The 13,438-nt window shown below is 46.1% G+C and overlaps 1 long non-coding RNA gene across 2 annotated transcripts in view; it reads right to left on the reverse strand.

Moving 5' to 3' along the window:
- Positions 1-13,438, reverse strand: part of LOC102759567 — a 37,440-nt gene that overhangs the window by 19,878 nt on the left and 4,124 nt on the right. Inside the window, exons 2-5 of one of the 2 annotated variants that reach the window (XR_001512299.1) lie at positions 9,436-9,523; positions 8,204-8,316; positions 7,356-7,525; positions 5,903-6,447 (exon numbers count right to left, since the gene is read on the reverse strand). This is a non-coding gene — a long non-coding RNA (uncharacterized LOC102759567). Of the gene's footprint in view, positions 1-5,902; positions 6,448-7,355; positions 7,526-8,203; positions 8,317-9,435; positions 9,524-13,438 lie in introns of those variants that run through there. The other variant, XR_436459.2, reaches the window with a different exon arrangement.

Genomic DNA, 13,438 nt, shown 5'->3' on the forward strand with positions numbered 1-13,438 from the left:
GAACCCCAAAGAGCTCATGACCTCTGTGAGGAGCACTTTGGAACTCTCTGGAAAACTTGTTCATCTAAGGTCCCAGCAATTTCACTCCTAGAAATCAACGCTGGAGAAACCCTTGCAGAAATGCACCAAGAGACAAGCTCAAAAATATTTATGGCTCCATTGTCTGTAAAAGCCAAACTGATAACAACTTAAATGCTGATGAGCAGAACTGATAAATTAAGCATGACTCCCTCATGCAATCAGTAACACGTAGTCACTAGAATAATTCAACAATTTTCTGTTAACATAAAAACATTCAAACCTGTAAAGAATTTTTTGTGAATTTATTTGAGCCAAGCTGTCGACAATTGCCAGGAAGCAGAATCTCAATGGATTGGGATAATGCTCCGGAGGATGGCAGTTTTTCACTTTGTTTTATACATTATAATCAAAGGAGGAGACGTAGTGGGTTACATGAAAACTATTGGTGATAGAAAGCAAATGGAGGAGACCTCTGGGATTGGATAAAAAGTAAAGTGATTGACACAAACTTCTTTTACTTAGATGGATATAGTAACATTTAACATGGTAACAATATCAATGAAGGAATTTATGGTCTCTGTCCTGACCCCCAGGCACATTTGGTTGTGCCCCAAGGGGTGCAGAAAAAGGGAAGTTACAACTGACTCTGAGGTTTCGTAGGTATGTCATCTTAGATGCAAAAAGTTAAGGTAAAGATTGACGTTCTCAGGGAAAATACCGACCTAGGACATGACTACCTACCATAACTTCTTTTAGTTAAAGTTTCAATTTTAGACCATCCTTTGTGGTTACTTTAGGTCTTGAGTTTGCAAGACCACCGTGCAGGCCTTCCCTGAGCTTGTCAGGTTAGCATGTGGCCTCTTTCACCCACATCTCAAAGCACATTAAATATAAAAGAAAAAGTTGCATAGGAAAACACACACCATGATGTCACATATAAAATAACATGCAAAATTACATATTGATTGGAGATACAGATATAAAACTGTATGGGAATAATAAATGCCAAATTTAGGATACTGATCACCTCCCGAAGGAAGATAGGAAAATGAAGTTGGATGGGTTATTTCTTAACTTGAGTGGATAATACTTGGTTGTGTGTTATATTAGCCTTTACACATTTTTGCATCGATTAAATATTATAAAATAAGTTTTGAAAAATGTCATTATTCATTTCAGTTTTGCAGGGTGTGTTTTTTTATGCCAGAGTCCATTAATACTTCTCCCAGGCTGTATTAGTTTCCTATTGCTATGTTAGCAAATTGCCAGAAATTTAGTGGCACACAAATTTATTATTTTATTGTACTGGCCCCACCTCCCATGTTCAAAGCCAGCAGCATAGCATCTTCAAATCTCTTCCCCTACACACACACACACACACACACACACACACACACACACACACATGCCCCCTGCCATTTCTGTCACCATATCTCTTCTGAATCGGACCTTCCTGTCTCCCTCTTACAAGGACCCTTCTAATTACATTGGCCCACCCAGATAATCCAGGGTAATCTTGCCATTCCAAGTGTTGTAATGTACCCCGAGAATCACACAAGGACGCCTTAAGAAGTCGAATTAAGGAGTCATATTTATTGCAAATGCAGGACTACGAGAAGGCATTTCGCTCTCCCAAATCTTGCAGTGCCCTCCCCAGCCCCAACATCATATTTATATACGCAAAGATCACAAAGGTATTGATTACATCCCAGGGTTTGGAATGAGGACCCTGGTTTGCACAAAGCAGTTACAGAAGCGAGATTGAGCCGATTAGTTATCTACAGAGATTAATTATAGTTTTGGGTCTTCGGACCACTGAGTTGACAGAAACACATTATCTAGAGCCCTCGGGTCTTGGAACCACTGAGTTGACAGAAACACATTATCTGGAGCCCTCGGGTCTTGGGATAAGTGTGCTGTCCTGGTTCCCAGGTACAGCGGAATGTGCTTTCTAAAACCAGTATGACCACAATCAATGGGATAGTCACGTTACAATCAATAAGGCATTCAATCGAATGGGATGATTTATATAATTCAGGAAATCAAAATAACTTTTCTATTGTTAAAGCAAATAAGTACAGAAGCCAAACAGCAGGGTTAAAGTTAAACTACAGTTTCTACCTGAGATGATTGCTACCATACTTCACAAGTTCCTTAGTTTAATCACATCTGCAAAATCCCTTTGCCGTGTCTAGTAACATATTCACAGGTTTTGGGGATTAGGACATCTTTGGGGGACCATTTTCTGCCTGACACATGGGCCTTAAGCATTTTACAGGCCCTAGTGCTGTGCCTGTTGTGCTCAGTGGAAACCCCCCTGGTCTGCTTAGTTCTTACTAAGTGTCTGACTTGGTTTCTCTGACCTGGATGGGGTTTCCTAGAGGCCTAGAGGTCCACGAAGCAGTCCAGAAGGCTGGAAATTCCCACGCTGGAGAAAAGAGTCCAGTACTACTAGGAGGGGCCCTGAACTAGAACAGCTAGATCTCAACATTTCCTCAGAGCAGCTGGGCTGATCACTTTAAAACACAAATCTGATCCTGTCCCTCTCCTGTAAAACTCGGTTATAGCTTCCTCTTGGCTTTAGAAGGAGGAACAAAGTCTTCAGACCCAGTTTCTCAACACCAGCGTTATTGACCATTTGGGGCTGGATCATTCTTTGTTGCCAGGGGCTGTCCTGTGCCTGGCAGGATGTTTAGCAGCATCCAGGGCCTCCACCTAGTTGATGCCAGGAGCCACTGCCCCGCTCCACACACACACAAACACAAACACATTTGTGACAACCAAGCTGTGACAATCTTGCCAAAGGCCCCTGGGGGTCAAAACTGCCCTCAGTTGAGAACTCCTGTCCTAGGAGGTCCAACAGGATGTGGGCCCTACCGGTCTCCCCAGCTTATTCTCTCTTCTTCTCCCAGCTGAACACAGCAGGGTCCCTCTGGCATCTGGGTTTTGGCATATTCTGTTCCCTCTCCCTGGATCACTCCTTCCCACCTCTCCTCATCTGGTGAATTCTTTCTTTGAGTTGAAGTGGAGGAGAGGTTTCCCACCAAATATGCCCTTTTTTTTGGAATATTGTTTATTTTAAGATGGTTTATTTTTTAAAAACAAGCCTCAGGAAGAAACTTTGACCTTCTCCAAAAATTGCCTAAAGGAATTTAGCCCGAGAACCTGCTCCAGGAAGAGAGCTATAATCACAGACAACTATGTTTTAACATAAACTAAGTGTGGCAGACAGGGAGGAACCCAGGAAGTCTGTTTGTTAGACTCCCCTCTGTGTCCCATTGTTTCTGGGTAGACCTGCAAGAATTTGTTTACCAAATATTTAGTTCCTTCCCATCTCTCTCTGTGAATTGCCTACCTTCTCTTAGAAATATAAACCATTACTCCCTTTCTCCTTGGCTCAAGATGGCATAGAAACCTCACCTGTCAGATTTGCCCTTGGGTCCCCTTGTCTTACAGGAACCCTTGTATGCACATACATAACTACATTTGATCATTTTCTCCTGTTGATCTGTCTCATGTCCACTTGATTATTAGGCCAGTCAGAATAACTAAAAGGGGAAATTTTCCCCTCCCCTGCAGTGTCTCATTCTAAGTCTTCTGTTCAGACACCCCTCTCAGCGCCCCCTTCAGTGACCACTGCTACATGCTGCAGCAAACGCTCTTCACACCTGCCCTCATTAGTCTGCCTCCTCCATCAGACTGACTGCCACCCCAGGAGGGCAGGGCCTGTGGCTGTCTTGTGCCGATGGATTAGCGACAACATGGTCTGTATTATCTCATGATGGAAGACACTGTGGGCTCAATCCCCATCCACCCCGTAATCAGACACACAGCACAGCAGTCAGACCATGAAGCCCGGTAAATCCCCAAGGAGGAGGCGGGAGTCACTGTCTGCTCCTTGTTCTGTCTGGACGTGTTGGCCCCATTAAAGATTAAATAGTCATTCAGGGTGTGATCTGAAAAAGCCTTTTCCTGAGGGTGGTGAAGGAGGATTCCGGTGGCTACACAGGAGGAATCAATCACCCCAGGGGCTCCTGTTAAATGACGCCCTACATTGCGGAGGAGCGAACTGGCACTAGCTGCCAGGACTCTTTGGGAAGAGAGCCAAATAGTGGTCACTCCGCAGATGGGGAACAGCCTACAGGGAGAAGGCTGTTCAGCTCTAGAACAACAGACTGAGAAGGCTAAAAGGCTAACTCAATGTAACCCTGATGTTTGGGAGGCTAGCAATCTGAATCTGTGCCAGTAACCTAATGTACATTCTTGATAACCTATAATTAAGTCACTGCCCCTTTCTCCACAATCTGGTCTTGCAAGACCTGTTACCTAAATGCTCACATTTTTCAGCGGCCATAAACCATGAACAATACACAACCCCCAGAGGGGGTTATCAGCGCTGGCACCAGGCCAAGCCCTTAGATATGGTCTCAAGGACCCCATCCCAACACACAGGGCTTTTTGCAAAGCCCAGGAAAGGTCTGGAAGTCCCATCCAGATTTGGGGGACAAAGAAACCAAAGGGGATAAAAAAAGAGTTTCCACCATATTGGTTTGCTCAGACTTTGGAAGCAACTGCTCTGAGACTGCCGGCGTAATAAAGGTGTGTACCTCCATTTCTCTGAGCGGTGCTTGGGTTTTTTCGGTCTTCTACAACAAGACCATTCACAGGACAGCACCAGGAAGAGAAATCGAGACCCTGGCCAAATTCCCTTTGTCCACCCCAACCTGAGGCATCTAAATGCAGGCAACGCAAAGGTCTAACACAGGGGTCCTCAAACTACGGCCCACGGGCCACATACAAATACAAATATTGTATTTGTTCCCATTTTGTTTTTTTACTTCAAAATAAGATATGTGCAGTGTGCATAGGAATTTGTTCACAGCTTTTTTTTAAAACTATAGTCCGGCCCTCCAACAGTCTGAGGGACGGTGAACTGGCCCCCTGTTTAAAAAGTTTGAGGACCCCTGGTCTAACACACCACAGAAACTCGGTCCCAGCTCGTCAACTGGTCAATGCTGTTACCTGGTTCAAAAGTTGTTGGTGAGACACTGAAATGAAATCCTCTGGACAGGGCTGAAAAGACAAGGCCCAACCCCCAGCAGTAGGTGCCCAATTTTCCTGTGACAGGTAGGCTGTCCTGGCTGTTTGCCTGGGCCGGTCCTCATAGTCTCCCAGCACAAAGTCACCCAGGCCAAGTCAACCATCTTGCTAAAGCCATATATTCCTTGCATTATTATGTATTTAGTATGTTCCTTTAAACCTATGTACCTTTCTCCATAACAAAAGTAGTTATTTTCTGATATTTTAAATAATGTATGCTCATTGTAAAAAATGCAAATAATACAAAAAAAAGCATAAGGAAGACAAAAATCACCGGGATCTGACTGCCATCAACATTCTGCTGACCCTCCTTTTCGACATCTCTTTATCCAGATGTTCACCTAAATGTGATCTTACACACATACGGCGGCTTTCTTTTGCTCAAATACATGTATTAAAAGGAAACTTTCTATTAGCATCACTAATAGCAAACCGCCATCACTTGTCAGAATAGAAGGCAACCCCCAACAAGCAAATACAACACAAACAAAGCAACGTTATTAAATATCTACTCAGATACCCCAGCTCCCAGGTCTCCAAAGCCTCAGGCCCAGTCTCTCAGAGTTAAAAGGGGGGATTAGCAAACATTCCACAGGGTTGAAGGGTTAGACCAGTGGTTCTCAACCTTCTGGCCCTTTAAATACAGTTCCTCATGTTGTGAGCCACCCATAAAATTCTTTTCGCTGCTACATCATAACTATAATGTTGCTACTGTTATGAATCGTCATGTAAATATCTGATATGCAGGATGGTCTTAGGCGACCCCTGTGAAAGGGTCGTTCGACCGCCAAAGGGGTCGCGACCCACAGGTTGAGAACCGCTGGGTTAGACCAAAGGGAGTCTTTCCCCCAGATACAATTAGAAGTATTGAAAGAGAATTAAAAGACAATCTTTCTCTACTTCCACTGTTATCTGTTCCATATCTGTGCCGTAGCCTCAACTTTCTGGGATACCCTCAAGTATCCCCAACATTCTAGAAAGAAGGCGGGGCAGAGCCTGCCGGGTCCCCTCAGGACAGTGAGAGGAGAAAGGCCCTATTCCTGCTTTCTCTCTTCCCTTCCAGGGGACCCAGCCCCTTCACCCCAGAAGCCTCAGAAATCTAGAAAGTCTCTCACCGCACGTTGGAGGCTCCAGTCCAGGCCCTGCCTCCCCTCAGTGCCAGGCATCCCTCCCTCTTCCTCCTGGAGCCCACAGGAGGCATCAGGGTTCTTCTTCTCCCTTTTTCACAAAGACTCTTCTGTCTCAGGAACCAGCATTCCTGGGCAGGAGACCCAGTCTTGTGTGTGTCCATGCTGGCACAAGCCTTTCTGCCATGGGCTGAGTCCTCTGGAAGGGGAGAGAGGGCAGGACTAGTGTGGGCAAGCAGGGCACCCAGGGACCGGCCCATGCTGCAGACCCTTCAACCCCAAGAGTTGTCTAACCCTCACCTATGTAACCCTCTTCCTGGCCTGGGAGGAAGGGGAAGGGCCATGAGGCATTCAATAGTGGTCCTGGGACCATCTGGTATCCATATGGAAAGTGATAGCATTGGATTTTTACCTTACCATACCCTACATCATATACAAAATAATAAAAGCCTAATATGCTAAGTGACCATTTGTTCAACCATTTGACCAGTCACTATGACGTGCACTGACCACCACGGGGTAGATGCTCCAAATGGTAGGTTAGCTTACTGCTGAGGTCTGGCTGATTGGGACTGGGAGAGACAGGCCAGACACTCCCTGGACAAATGCATGCACCAGGCCACTTTCAGCCCGATCCCTGCAGGCCAGGCCAAGAGACCTCATTGGTGCATGAATCTGTGCATAGGGTCTCTACTACACAAAATAAATTTGGTGTGTGAAGGCCTAAAGATGAAAGGAAACCTTAAAACTTTTTAAAATACAGGAGAAATTTAAAAATTGCTTTGTGATTTGAGGGTAGAGAAGGATTTCTCAAAAATACACCAAAGAACAAACCATAAATTAAAATGCTGACAAATTCAATTGTTACAGTTACCTGACTGCTTTTCTAAAGTCACTATAAACAAAGTTAAAAGACCAATACAAACTGGGAAAACACATCTGCATTGCAGATAACTGATGAAAGATTAGTATCCAGATTCTATGGGGGTGGACATTTTAAAAGAACATTAAAAAAAATAATAGACAAAAGACTTAACAGGAAATTCGCAGAAGAGGAAACATTAATATCCAATAAACACACAAAAGACATTCAAATGCACTACTCACCAGGGAAACGCAAGTTAATATTACAATGAAATGTTGATTCACATCCATGTGGTTGGCAGAAATGTAGAGGCCTGAGAATGCCAAGTTATAGAGGGAGTTTGCCGAAAGGAGAACTCTCTTCGCCCGCGGGAGGGAGGGAGGACAGCCTTAGGCAAGCAGATTGGTGCTACCTGGTAAAGGTGAAGACATATATGTATGCATAGCCTCTTACCTGGATTCTTTTATGTTTTTTAACTAAAAGAATTGACAATTTATTTTCAAATTTCACAATACAAATGAAACGTGCCTCTTTTTTTTTATCCCCCTACTCCCCCCCCAAAACTATTCTCTCTGAAAAAAAAGGGGAGCAAGTCTTCCTTGTCATGCCATTAGAAGAAAACCAAAGTCACAGCACCATGGTCGCCTGGTGAAGTGGAGAAGTAATACAAAACTGACAGCAAGAGGCTCCCCTCTCTCCTTATCTGTCTGGTGGCGTCATTCCTGGCCAGTGGACATCATCAGGGGATGGGTGAGAGGTCTCACCATTGGGAGCCCAGCTGACATCATCCCAAGAAGGGAAGGGCCCATCCCTGGCATCATGGGAGGGCCAGGGGGACTGGGGGGAGGAGGGATCATCTCCTCCGCAGGAGGAGGAGCAGAGAAGGGAGTAGAGGTATCTTGGGTGCTTTGCCAATTGGACTCTGAGCCTGCGCTTCCATTTCTGGCAGTAATCTTTCTCATTCTCTTTGTCTTTCTCACGGCAGGTGAGTCATGAGTGAGGTATGTGTGGCAGAGGTCACAATAAAACGTGGGCGTGTGGCTCTGCAGGCTGTCGGCCGCTCCATGAAGTGCTGCTGGAAACGACTTACCTGGATTCTTTTCTCCTCCATTCTTCTGAAACTTGGCCGCCCACTACACCTTCCTCAGGTGCTGCTCTGAACACAGCCCTGTCCTCTGTAGATGCCCAACGGCTCGCCATTGCCTATGAAGAAACGTCACACTCTCATGACAGTTTAGCCTTTCATGGGTGTAACACCTTCTGGTTTATATCCCATTCTGCCCGATGTTCTTTTACCAGTGCTCCTCCCGTAAAATTAATTCCCAGGCTGAAATGCCTTTTAAGTCCTTAACCATATTAAATGTTAAGTAAGGGAGAGGGGGAGCTGGGAATAATCTAATTTTACACCTTCATGTTACAGATGAGAATCCTGGGGCCCAGGGAGGCTCAATGTCTACTCAAGGAGGAGACCACAGCTTTTCCGAGTTCCTGGTCAGGGACTACCACTATATCCTCTCCTGGGCGGACCTATCTCAGGTCTGGCTAGGGGAGAACATGGAAGCCAAACCACTTTGGCTCTCTTCACGTTACCCTACCTGACACAGCCCAGGAGTCACAGCCACCATTTGTCGCAGAGTAAACATATGCAGGGGAGCTGGACAGGAAAGCACGGGCTCTGCCGGCAGCTGGCCGGTCCTAAGGCACTGAACCCCCGATTGGGATGCCCTTGTGTTCGTTCACCTTGTCAGCAGAGAACAGCCAGATTCTTCACTGTAATTGGGTTAGTCTTTTGGGTTTGCCCTCCTTCCAGCTGTCAAAAGACATTATACAGAAATGGACTGCTGCATCGGCCACAGTTCAGGTGCAGGCTGAGGCCGAAGCAGAGGAAATTTCCAGTCCGTTCGTTAATCACCCTAAATACCAGGTTGCTGCTGGCTGCACTTTCCTCCAGCTGTAATCACTTCTGCTCCAACAGGAGCTCAGAGGTCACCCTGTGAGCTGCAGTGCCCTCAGCAGAGGCCTGGGTGCAAACACAGGGAGGGTGGGGGTTGGGGCAGTATCCCAGAAGGCCCTGAGGGTTGTACTCACCCAAGTCTCCCCATGCCTAGAGGGCATGACATTAAATAGCAAATTTAAAAACACACGATGAGTCAAGACAGAGCCCACAGAAGAAAGAAAAAAGCTTTTCTCCTGCTTTTGAACAGGGGCCCTGAATTTCCTTGCACTGGGCCCCCAGCCCAGCTGTATCTTATCTGTCCAGGCTGCTATAACAAAATAGCATACAGTGGGTGGCTTAAGAACAATAAAAAAATTATATCTCACAGTTTTGGAGGCTGGACATCCAAGGTCAGGGTGCCAGCAAGGTCCGGTTAGCACGCTCTTAGAGGATGCAGACTTCTCACTGAATCATCTAGAGGAGAGGGGGTAGGGAGCTCTGTGGGGCCTCATTTGTGAAAGTACTAATCCCACTCACGAGGCTCTACCCTCAAGATGAAGCACCTCCCCAAAGCCCCACCTTCTCGTACCATCACCTTTCGGGATTTTCACCAGATGCATTTGGGAAGACACAAACATTCACACCATAGCCGTTTCTAAACTCTAATGGGCAGCAGGGGACATGTTTCCCCAGAACCCCGCAGGTGCCTATAAAAGTGAGGCCGAGCCCATGGGCACCCAGGAGGATCTGTGGAGCCAGCTCTGTGAAGATTTCTGATAGCTCACCCCAGGGATCCTCAAACTTCAGTGAGCAAAAAATCCCCTAGCGAGGGGGATTTCAGGGGCCACCCCAGAGGCTCTGACTCTGAGGAGGGGCCTGAGATTTTGCATTCTAACATGATCCAGGAAGCCGAGGCTACAGGTCAGTGGTCCATATTTTGAGGGGTTACACTGGTAACTACCCTAACAGAGGAGGCAACAGGGACCAGTGCCATGCCTGGCCCAATGGCACACTGTCATTGAGAGAAGGCACCACAGAACCTGTATCTCCACGCTCCAGTAGCACCTTCCCATTGACCCGTCATGGTTCTCATGGAGTGTGAGGAAGGAGGGGTTAAGTTAGGACCATGCTCTGTGAGTTTCCATAAAAGCTTGTTGAGCAAGTGAGTATTCAAGCAACTGAATAAGCCCTCCTCATTCTCCCTCTGAGGCAAGGCAAGTAGCACCAGGGAGCAGAAAAAATAGCCCTCAGTTTCCCTAATGGTAGCCAATATTCATGAAGCACTTTGCAGGCATTTATCTTCTCCATGAACCTATGGAACGGATAGTTCTTACCCCCATTTTACAGATGAGGAAACTGACACTCAGTGGGTTTAAGTAATTTGCCTGAAATCATACAATCAGAGTGCAGAGGCAGGCAGGATTTAAACAGATGCCCTCCGACTTCACAGCCCAAACTCTTTGCCACTCCACCCTAAAGAGACTATACCTTTGGGACACTGACTCAGGTCTGGCTGCTTTCCTGGGTGCCCTCCCATTCCCCTCCTAAGTCCTCCCACTTTTACCATCCAGCTCAGCCTCTCTCTCTTTGAAGATTCCCCTCAGATGTGCAGCAGCTCTACTCATTTAGGCTCCGCAGGCAGCTCTCTGGGTCTGATCCAATCCACCTGACCCCCATCCAGTGCTTCTCATGAGTACCGTGCTGGCCATAGAGTGGGTGAGAGGGGCCCCTGGCCGCGGCCATGTGCTTTGGAGGGGCCTGCTCTGCTCCTTCTTTAGCTGAGAAGCTCTTTCATTTGAGATGGAGAGTCTTGGGGCAAGGGGCTGTAAAGGGGCGCGGGGTCTAGGAGCGGGGGCGCGTGTAGTCAAGGACCTGAAGCCCCGCCTTTGGAATGCTCTGAGTACCAAGTGCCCTGGAATTCCCTGCATAAATGGCCCTGAGCCATTCCCAGGGCTTGCAGGAAATTGTCCCCTGGCCCATCCTCCCAAGGGCAGCACTGCTGTCAGGGGCAGCACCAGCTGAGTATATACACCCCTCTAGGCCTAAAGGATGTCTAGGAGAAGGGAGTGGAGTGTCTGTAGAGATGAACAGGAGGCCCATCAAGATTCCAAATAAAGAAGGGGTTGGAAAGAGATGAGTAGGCCACTAACTGGGGGCCAGGGCTGAAAGCCAACTCTTCCAATAGTGCCATTATGTTCATTTTCTATTGTTACATAGCAAATCACTGCAAATTTAGTGACTTAAACTAGTATATATTTACTATCTCACAGTTTCTGTGGGTTAGGAAACTGGTAGGCTGTGGGGTCCTCTGTTTCAGGGGCAGGGGCAAGGTGTTGTCAGGGTTGGGGTCTTATTTGGAGGCTTGAAGAGAAGAATCTGCTCCTCAGAGGTTGTTGGACTGAAGGCTTCCGTTCTTTGCTTGCTTTGGCCAGAGTCCACCCTCATTCACTTATCATGTAGGCCCCTCCAACATGGCAACTTGCTTCATCAAAGCCAGGAAGGGAGCGCCTGCTGGCAAAAGAGGAGTTACTCTCTATCGTATGTAACCTAACCATGGAAGTGACAGCCCATCCTATATAACACATTCTATTGGTTAAAGCAAGTCAGGGGTCTTGCCCTCATTCAAAGGGAGAGAGTTATACAGTGGTGTAAATATCAAGAGTTGGGGACCACTGGGGGCCATCTTAGAAGCTGCCTGTTACAGCCACGTCCAACCACAGAACTTGAAGGAATCAAAGGAAGGTCTACAGGCAAACCTCCCCTTCTCAGGCCATCTGAAGTTATATATTTAATAATGAAGGAGAATAGATAATATGTTAGTCAACGGTGGGTTAGCTTGAACTGCAGCTTTTAAATATTTATTTATTTATTTATTTATTTAAATATGTTTTTGATTGATGAGAGAGAGAGAGAGGGAGGGAGAGAGAGAGGGAGGGGAAAAGAAAAAAAAAACTTGATCAGGAAGCTGCAACTTTGCATTCCCCAGGGAACCACTGGCCCATTCCCCACAGATCACTGAGGGAAGGGATCCAACAAAGGGGAAATACTAGTAGATGCATGTGTAGTGAAGTTGGTGTGACTAGGGAAGGTGCCTGTCAGTCAAACCTTGGAACACAGATCATTGGCCAGAATGGGCAGGACCACTGCAAGCCCACAGAAATATGGGCTACATAATCCCCTAAACAAAGGAGCTTGCTCTGCTGGCTCTTGGCTCTTGGCTCTCTTGCATGCGCCCATGTGCCCACAGCTATGCAATGGACTGATGGACTGCAGTGGGGACCACAAACTAAGCTAGTCTAATGCTGGACTGGACACTGCTCCAATATGGAGCAAAATTTCTGGACATTGGCTCCGATTCTAGCTCTGCTGAAGCCACAGCTACATTCTTCCTTGCGGGGACAAAGGGAAATGGGACCGTGGAAACTCAGGGGTTCGAGTCCACAGGAATAAGCTTCCTACGGCACCACATTCTCCTATGTGGGCTCTTGAAATTTTTATCCCAGTGGCACCCCAAGAACTCCTCTTCCACAGATAACAGTAGAGTTTCCTTTGACTTCCTTCCCCCTTTGCAAAGACAGTGTTGCCTCCATTTGTAATAGAAACCCTTTATTACATTTAAATTTGTGTTTCTATGACTTTCCCTCTGAACCTGTTATAACACTGGTCTGGTTCCCTCACTAATTAAGGAGTAAAGTAAAACCTTAAACACACGTTCATTCTTGTATCTGTTCAAACAAGAATCATGCTTTTACTTTTTTCTGAATATTATTTTTTAAGGAGGCTACTGTTAAAAAAAAAAAAAGAAGACAAAATGGAGTTCAGCACCAAACCAAAACGTACTAACTAACCTAACTGCAGTTTCAGCCTCTCCCAGGAGTGAAATTTTAAGTCAATCAGTCTGGAATTTCCTGATCGACACTAGTGATGAGGTGATCTGCCTGATAAAAAGTCCTGCATTCCCCTAAGGAAAGTTGTCCTTGCCGGAAATAATCCATTCTTTTAACTTCTTAGTCCCACCTTCTTTTTGAGTATAAAAATCTTCCATGTTGTACAACCCCTGGGAGGGTCCTTTTATGGCTCGATGGGATGCTGCTCGATTCATGAATCACTTAATAAAGCTAATCAGATTTTCAAATGTTTTAAGTTGAATTTTGTTCTCTAACACTGCAAAGGTAACTACTAGAACCAAAATTCCAAGAGTCTCTTAAATTTCCATCAGCTGAGACTGCTTAAACTATGGTGCACACATACAATAGAACAGGATGCAGATGTAAAAAAGAATAAGAAAGTTCTCATGACATAGAATCTCAAAGATACACCTACTCAGTCCAGCTATGGGGTTGCCTTATTTGCTGTTCCTTATATGAAGTACACTCCTCCCTCAGGGGC

This window comes from Myotis davidii, unplaced genomic scaffold (genome assembly GCF_000327345.1).
Source record: "Myotis davidii unplaced genomic scaffold, ASM32734v1 scaffold6, whole genome shotgun sequence".
NCBI lineage: Eukaryota > Metazoa > Chordata > Mammalia > Chiroptera > Vespertilionidae > Myotis > Myotis davidii.